The 8996-nt window shown below is 33.3% G+C and overlaps 1 non-coding gene across 1 annotated transcript; it reads right to left on the bottom strand.

Annotated features, from left to right (window-relative positions):
• Positions 1-6124: 6124 nt before the first annotated feature.
• Positions 6125-6231, bottom strand: LOC121207653 (small nucleolar RNA R71). Its single transcript, XR_005902757.1, has one exon. It is a non-coding gene; the product is annotated as a small nucleolar RNA R71 (small nucleolar RNA).
• Positions 6232-8996: the final 2765 nt, after the last annotated feature.

Raw genomic sequence — 8996 nt, 5'->3', positions numbered from 1 at the left:
ATATGATAGTATCTGAAAAACTCTGTATGTTCTTAAAAAAAGTTGACATCTGTCTAAGACATCGTGTAAGATCGTGTCTGGGACACAGGCCTCGATTGAGATTTACATATAAGACCATGTCTGGGACATCGGCGTCGTATCTGATTTCGTGTAAGACCCTTTCTGGGACAAAGGCATCGATATTGAGTTACATGTAAGACCACGTCTGGGACGTTGGCATTGTACTTGATTATGAGCATCTATATCGTTTCTGACCCATCTGAATATAGTGTACGAAATCTGAGATTGAGTATATGAATTGTATAACTTATGCAGGTACGTTTGTATCGTACTAAATTTTCTGAATATGAAAAACTCTGTCTTTGTGAATTATGTATGGAAATGAAGCATGGCATATCTACAAACAATGGTGTATGGTTAAGTATGAATTATTCTATGAAATGGTTATGAATCTATATGGTTGAATGGTACATATATGCTTTATTAATTAGACCAATTGTATTTGGTTTACTAAGCTCCTTGTAACTTACTCTATGTGTTTAATGTCTGTTTTACAGTTATCATAGCTACTGAAGGCTCGGAGATAGTCGAGGATCGTCACCACACTATCGATTTCATTTTGGTACTTTTGAAAGTGTAAATATTTTAAAGTATGGCATGTATAGGCTAGAAGGTCTATATATTAAGTTTTGAATTGTAAATATATGTTATGCTATGAAAGTTGACTAGCAAATGGTACGTTGTGTTAAGTTTTGATATGGTTTTGAATGGGTGATTTGAATGATGATGATTTAGTTGTAATGAAGCATGTTTTGAGAATGGAAATGGCAGAAAATTGTTACATGAATGTTGTTTAACATTGCTAGTAGGAAAGACCCAAAAAGGGGTGGCAAAATTGGCTTAAACCAAGCCTGCTTTGTGCCACACGGTCAAAGGCCACGGGCGTGCCTGGTGGTCGTGTTTGTTTAGCAGTAAACTCTTAAGATTCGCACGGGTTATACACATGGGCGTGTCATATGGCCGTGGGCTTAAGTCAGTAGCTAGCTAAGTACCACACGGTCAGTGCACACTACCGTGTCTATAGGCTGTGTGAAAAAGTCAGTATAGGACCTCTTTTTGGCACGATTGGATCACATGGGCGTGTTTGGTGCCCGTGTGTATCACACGGCTTAGTCGCACGGGCATGTGACTTTAACAGTTCTGAAAGATTTAGTTAAGATCTAAAAATTTTGAATGTGTTCGGTTTAGTCGAGACCTTTCTTAAATGTATGTTTTAGGTCTCGTAGACCATATTTATGAATGAATTGTCGAAGAATGCTTCTATATTAATGATGAATAATATATGTGATTCTGAATTGGTCTGAAATGTTTTGTCTGTCTGGTAATGCCTCGTAACCTTAATCCAATGTCGGTTACAGGTTAGGGGTGTTACAGTTTGAAACCTTCAAACTTGCCACATTTGTGGCCAGCCATGGGGGGAATCTATGGCTGCTGATTTTTTTCTAATTTTAGCAGCCATCCCAACCTATAAATACCCCATTTGCTGCTCACTTGAAACACATCTCAACCCTTCTCATCTCTTCACTTCTCTCTCACTTTTCTCTCTTCATTGTTCTTCATTTTCTTCCCCATTCCCTTGTTTATTTCACTCTTGAAAAGGAGTCAATAAACCACCATTTGGAGCAACATTCAAGTGTTCGTAGAAGCCTTGGTTTGACAAGAACAAGCGGAAAATGAGAAGTGGAGCAAACTAGTCAAGCCATGGAGAAAACACCAGATTTGATTTTTGTTCCCTATCCTTTTAATTTTGTTGTTGTTATGATGAACATATCTATGAATATTTGTGATGTTGAATGGTTTAATTTAATTAATATGGCTTAAATTTAATTCGTGTTATGTTGATTGCATTTCATCTACTTAATTTATTAAAATTGTATTTGCGTTATTATAGGCCTCGGTAAGATGTTTGATGAAGTAAAAACATGACTAATTTATTCTTACATTATAATTGTAAAGTAACTAATGAATTAATTATTTAAATGGATTGAAATTGTAATTAATTGACACGATACTTAATCAGTGTAACAACTTGATTTTAGGTCTTGTCAGAACAGTGGTTTCGGGACCACAAATCTGACGTAATAAAGTTTAATTTTATTATATTTTTACAGTCTACAATTTCATGGAATGATTTCGTGAAAATTTCGTTCAAAAATTTCGACGTTTGGGCACTCAATTTAGTTAAAAGGACTAAATTGTAAAAAGTGAAAAGTTGAGTTCTACATGTTAGAGGTGTCCAATTATTATGAAATTTTAAATTGGAGATCTTTAAATGGTTATTAGACCATTGGTTAAGTTGGTGGAAAAAAATGGACATGGTTTGGTATATTTCTAAAGTTTTTCATTAAGGGTAATTTGGTCATTTGGTAATTAAAATGAATTAAAAACAAAATTAAAATCCAATTTTTGTCCATCTTCAACCCTTGGCCGAATTTCACATGAGGAAGACATAGCTAGGGTTTTTCAAGCTTCCAAGCTCAACTGTAAGTCCGTTTTAGCCCCGTTTTAATGTTCTTTACATTTTTGAGATCCTCGTAGCTCGGTTTAGCTATTTCCACCATTATTTTGAGCTAGGGTTTGCGTTTTAAAATTTACCTATGGATGACATGCATGTGTTTTGATGTTTTATGGAAGAATATGAAAGTTTGGGGTGTGATAAACAACTTTTACTAAGTTATTTTTTATGAAATTGCATAAAAGGACATATTTGTAAAAGTTGTAAAATTATATGTAGAAAATGTGATTTAGTGAAAAATGTGAGCTGCTATGAGAGGGAATATGAATCGGCTAGGCTTAGGATTTGAGAAAAATAAGTGCTTTTCATCTTACGAGCCTAAGGGTAAAATTATAAATATGTGAAACTTTAGAGGCAAAAATGTAATTTTTCCATAGCATGATTTTTGGACTAAATTGAATTATGTGATTATTAAATGAGTTAAATGTGTTATTATAGATCAAGAAAGGTGAGGAATTGACCTTGATCGGGGAAAAGAAAAGGTTATGGACTAAATTGCAAATTCATCGTATTTTGCACCGAGGTAAGTTTGTATGTAAATAATGCATTGTTTTTACTTACGTTATCACATTTTATTATGTTTTATGAAATGTGGCTAAATATTGAATGAAATTGACAAGTATTGAAAAGTGAAAAATTTCCTGGTTGAACATTAGGAACAAAATAGAATACAAGTTACATGTCACTAATGACTCTAAGTGTGGTACTATGTGAAGGCCACTTTGAGAAGAGATAGCTTGGTCGCAAGTGTGGTACTATGTGAAGGCCATTTTGTGAAGAAAGTAAGATTGATATGTTGTAAGTGTTACAATGAAAGTTACTACAAAGAAAACATGAAAGAGTGAAATTTAGTAATAAAACAGTTTTGGATAGCAGCAGTTGTGTGACTTTGAAAAATCACCAAAAATAGCCGAAATTGAATTAGAGGTTGAATAAGATATGAAATTAAATATTATTGAGTCTATTTTCGTATAAAGGAAACCATGTAAGCAAAATAATTTCATATAATGAGATATTTGAATTTTTGTGAGACAGAGTCAGAATGATTTTGGAATCCCCTGTTTTGATTAAAAAATCATTAAAAATTGTAAAAAATAAATATGGATTATAATTTATATGCTTAAAATTATTAACCAGTATATTTTCAAAAGAAACAAACGGGAACATCATCTGAATCCCGTATGAGGAGATAATTAATTTTTAGTGAAAAATGTTTAGAATTGTCGGAGAGCGAAATAGGGGTGACTTTAAAGAATAAACTGTACTTATTGGCTAAATTAAAATTTCTAAAATTTTTGTGGTAAGAATATATGCGAGTCTAGTTTCTGGAAAAATTAGCGGATCTTAGTTTGGAGTTCCATATCTCTAGATATAAATAATTTAGTGACTATGACTCGAATAGACATCTTGTTTTGAACTTGAGCAAATAGTGGATCAATGTGTAGTTATGATTGTATTATTTTGAAAACATATTTTGAGGATTTATAAAAGCATGTTAATAATTTTTTTATTATTTACATACCTACTTACTAAGCTATATGCTTACTCCCCTCTCTTCCTCTAGTTTTATAGTGTCACCAAGCTAGCTCAGGGTACGGAGATCGTCGAAGATCCATCCACACTATCATCATTCTTTTGGTATTTTGAAATTCATATTTTGAATTATGGCATGTATAGAGGACTTGGTTATTTTTTTATATGCCATAATTGATTTGGCCTAAAATGTTGGCCTTTAATATTTGATAACTCATTTTGTATAAGGCCATCGATGTTGGCTAATATTAGTTAAGTTATATGTTATGATGATGCATTTTGTGAGAGGCATGAGTTGGTTGAATGAGTGTGTAATGACTAAGTATGGAAAATGTGGCATGTGAATGGTTGTGTGAAGGACACGGCTTTGGAGACGGGCATATGCCCCTATTTTCAAAAAGATTTCCCGGTGTTTTTCAAAGTTCTCGGTTTAGTCCCGGACCGCTTCCATAGTATGTCTTGGGCCTTGTAGATCCATATCAGGGACTTAGTGATGAAAACTAAAAAAATTTAATTTGGATGTAAAAATTTTGTCTCGATTTTGTACGATTGCATGTGTATGTTCCGGTAATGCCTCGTACCCTGTTCTGGCGTCGAACATGGGTAAGGGGTGTTACAATTAGTGCATGTTTAATCATCTAAGGTACTTGAGGGTTATATAGCAATGGTATCTAGTGATACATTAGCCTTGCTTAACTTGCAAGATTATTGTGGTTAAACAATTTCAGGGTAGAAATACATTGTTACCTCACGTAATCTTTTATGTGCTTATGAGATTGAATTAATTGTTTGAATTGGCATAAAGATATGCACAAGAGATTATTTTAATTTCATAAGTATATATGTGCATTAACACATTTGCTTATTAAATTTTTTTAATCAGTTGAATCGATGTAGAGATATAGTCAAGAGATAAATGGATTTTGGTAGGAAAGTTTGTTCATAAGTTAGCAAATTACCGAGTTGTTGTGAATTTAATTCGTAAAACATGAACATGAGTTTAATAATTCTAAGTTAAGAAATGTAATTAATCTAACAAAATTATGTCATCTTGATTAAAATCATCTTTGGAAATCGTGCATTGGAACTTTTATTTATTTTACTTTGTTAAAATCCTAGTTTTTAATCACTTCTTCAAATCAAAATATTTTTCTTCACCAAAGTCATTTTAAAATTGCATTCATAAATAATTCTTTTCACAGTCCCTGTAGGTACGATAACTCGACATTTACTTGTCACTTTATTACTTATTGTGATTGTATACACTTGCACATTTTCGTCATTCCAAGTTTTTGGCACCGTTGTCGGGGACTATTTTAAAAAGTCATTATTTGTGAATTTGTTAATTTTGCATTTTGGTTTATTTTCCTTTTTAATTTTAACTTAATTAATTTTTCTGTGTTTATTTCAGGTGTTTATCAGTATTGACCGAATTATCGATTTACTCCCTGTAGACCCTAGATTGAAAGTACTTTTTGGTAGCGAAGAAGACAAACAAGTCAGAGAACGACTGAAAAGATGAATTTCAAAAATCTAAATCAAGGAAATGGAGCAAACCTTGTCCAAAATCCTATCCTTATTGCTAATGATGGGGATAAAACTCTAAGATAGTATGCGGTACTAGTATTTCATGATCTTAATTCGGGTATTAATAGACCTAAAATCGAGGTACTAGTGTTTGATGATCTTAATCAGGGTATTAATAGACCTAAAATCGAGGCACAATAGTTCGAATTGAAGCGAGTCATGTTCCAGATGCTTCAGATAGTAGCCTAATTTAGTGGAATGCCTATCAAAGATCCTCCTCACTTGCACTTAACACTATTCATGGAGGTGAGTGATTCTTTCAATTTAGCCGAAGTACTCGAAGATGCACTACGATTGAAGCTGTTCCCATATTAGCTAAGGGACAGGGCTCGAGCTTGGTTGAACTCATTGCCACCAAATTCAATTTCTACATGGCAAGAGTTAGCAGAAAGATTCCTCATGAACTATTTCCTGCCTAGCAAGAATGCTAAGTTGAGGAACGAGATCACTACTTTCCAACAAATGGATGATGAGTCCTTGTATGAGGCATGGGAAGGGTACAAAGAATTATTACGGAAGTGCCCTTATCACGAAATCCCTCATGACATCCAACCTGAGACGTTCTATAATGGTATAAATGCTCACACGAGGATGGTAGTGGACGCTTTTGCTAATGGTGCTCTCCTTTCTAAGTCTTATAATGAGGCTCATGAAATCGTCGAAAGGATTGCCAACAACAATTATCAATGGCCAACCAATCGAGTAGTGTTAGGAAGACGAGTCGATGGAATACATGAAGTATATGCTCTAACCTTACTTGCATCTCAGGTATCCTTAATTTCGTCAATGATTAAAAATTTTACCATTAATGGGTTTAATTATTTTGTAGCACATCCACTAAATCAATTTGAAAATGCAGCTTGTGTCTATTGTGGGGAAAGACATCTGTTCGAAGAATGTCCTTCAAACCTAGGCTCTGTGTATTACATGGCTAACCAGAACCAAAATCAAGGAAGGCAAGGACTACAATCCAATTCCTATAACCACATTGTGGCGAAGCCACCCTAATTTCTCCTAAAGTAACTAAGGGGCTGGACCCAGTAACACATACGCCTAACCTAGATTGACCTAGCCACCTATTTTTACATAACAAGTTCAGAAACAACCTCAAGCTAAACCATCCAATGGCTTAGAAAACTTGTTGAAGGCATACATAGCCAAGAATGATGCCTTAATCCAAAGCTAAGCAGCTACATTTAAAAACTTGGAAAACCAAATGGGTCAGCTTGCAAATGAACTCAGAAATAGACCACAAGGTGCTTTAACTAGTGATACAGAGAATCTGAGGAATCTAGGGAAAAAGCATTGTAAAGCATTGACACTGAGGAGCAGAAAGACATTAGAGCCCAACACCATCGAAGTCAAAAAGGAGCCAGCTGATGCTCAAGACTTAGAGGAAGTTCAACCGAGTGTTAAAATTTTAGTTTCACCGGAACCTGAATTTAAAAAATTCGATAAGATAACTTCTGAACCAGCTAATTTTGATAAACTAACAATTTCGTTAGATGCAGAATTGCCACAGAAGACGACTCAACCAGTTCCAGTTATAACAGCCTGATTTAGACCCTAACCAGAACAGTAGTTTCGGGACCACGAATCTGAGTCAGAAAAATATTTAAAAATTATATTCTGTGTTTATTTTGTGTGAATTTATATCTGTGAAATTTTTGTGCTTTAATTTTATCGTTTGAGTGTTCGATTAAATAAAAGGGCTTAATCGCGTAAAATGAAAATTATGTGGTAACTTGCATAAGGGCTAAATTGTTAATGGTTTTCTAAGTTGGAGTATTTATGTTGTAAATATTCCATTAGCATATTGTTTGGACGGTAATAGACATATGTTATATGATTTTATTATTATTTCATTAAGGTTAATTAGGTAAATTAGTTAATAAGTTAATATATGTTATTATATCATAAAATAAGCCATGTTTTTCTTTAAGACCACGTTTGGGACGTTAGCATTGTACGATTTGTGTGGTTATCCTAGTGTCCTATCCAATTCTGAACGGTTCATCGAGCAATGATAAGTTGTGATCGAATGTATAAACTGGTTGAATGATCAGGTATGAATTAGCTTAATATATAATTGAAATAAGGTAAGTAAGTTTGTTTGATATTTGTTATGAATCATGTATGAAGTAAAGGAAGAATTTATGTGAATAAGGGAGGGTATTCGGCCTTGTGAATAAGTAATGTGAATATTATTGAGTTTTGAATAAGGGTATATGTGATCTTGTATATTCGGCCAAATAATGTGTATGTATAAAATGTTGTCTTTGATTCATGAGCTTGTGTATGTGAATATAGGTATATTTGAACATAAAATGACATCATGGCTTTGGAAGTTGAATGATATTTTACCATTTTAACTAGATAAGCATTAGGCCAAGGTAATAATTATGTATGAGAGTTTATACATTATTTATGAGATGGTAAGTTTGTAATTTGATGTGAAAATGATGTTATAGTTTGATTCAATTTAATTGAGTTAAATATATTATTGGGTTGCTTATTGCTTATGAATCACTAAGCTTCAAAAGCTTACTCTGTGTTTTTATGTATGGTTCTATTTTATAGATTTTGTATTCAAGTTACAAGCCCGAGGATTGTTAGAAAAGTCTATCACACTATCTACAGCTTCGGTAGTTAAATAATTGAAATTGAATTATGGCATATATAGGCTAGAATGTAACATCCCGAAATACGGCCTAAACGGAATAATGGTTGCGAAACCATGAATTCAAGGTCAAAAAAATTTATTCCGATTAAGTTTTAAGGTTTATTCATTGATTGAATAATTGTGTGAAAATTTCGTGAAGAAATTTTATGTATAAATGTCTAATTTGATAATTATGACTAAATTGTAAAATTAGCAAAATGTGTGTTCTAGATAATAAAGGGGATTTAATTAAAATGGATTCTTAAAGTGGAGGTCCTTATTTAGTAATTAGACCATTACATTTAAGTTTGGACAAAAATGGGCAATAATAGGACAAATTTGAAAGAAAAGCCTTTAAGGGCATTTTGGTCATTTAGTAATTAAAAGAATTAAAAAGGGAAAATAAAGCCAAAATTGGTCCATCTTCTTCATGGAGGCCGAATATAGCATGGGGGAAGCCATGGTTAGGGTTTCCTAGCTTTCCAAGATCAATAGTAAGTCCGTTCTAGCCTCGTTTTTAATGTTCTTTTCATTTTTCGAGTCCTGGTAACTTGATTTAGCTTATTCTAGCAATAATTCATGCTAGGGTTCATATTTGGAAAAATATCCATAGTTTAAATGTGTTTATTTTGATGTTTT

Source organism: Gossypium hirsutum, chromosome A01, assembly GCF_007990345.1.
Source record: "Gossypium hirsutum isolate 1008001.06 chromosome A01, Gossypium_hirsutum_v2.1, whole genome shotgun sequence".
Taxonomy (NCBI): Eukaryota; Viridiplantae; Streptophyta; class Magnoliopsida; order Malvales; family Malvaceae; genus Gossypium; species Gossypium hirsutum.
This window is presented reverse-complemented; position numbering and strand designations above follow the sequence as displayed.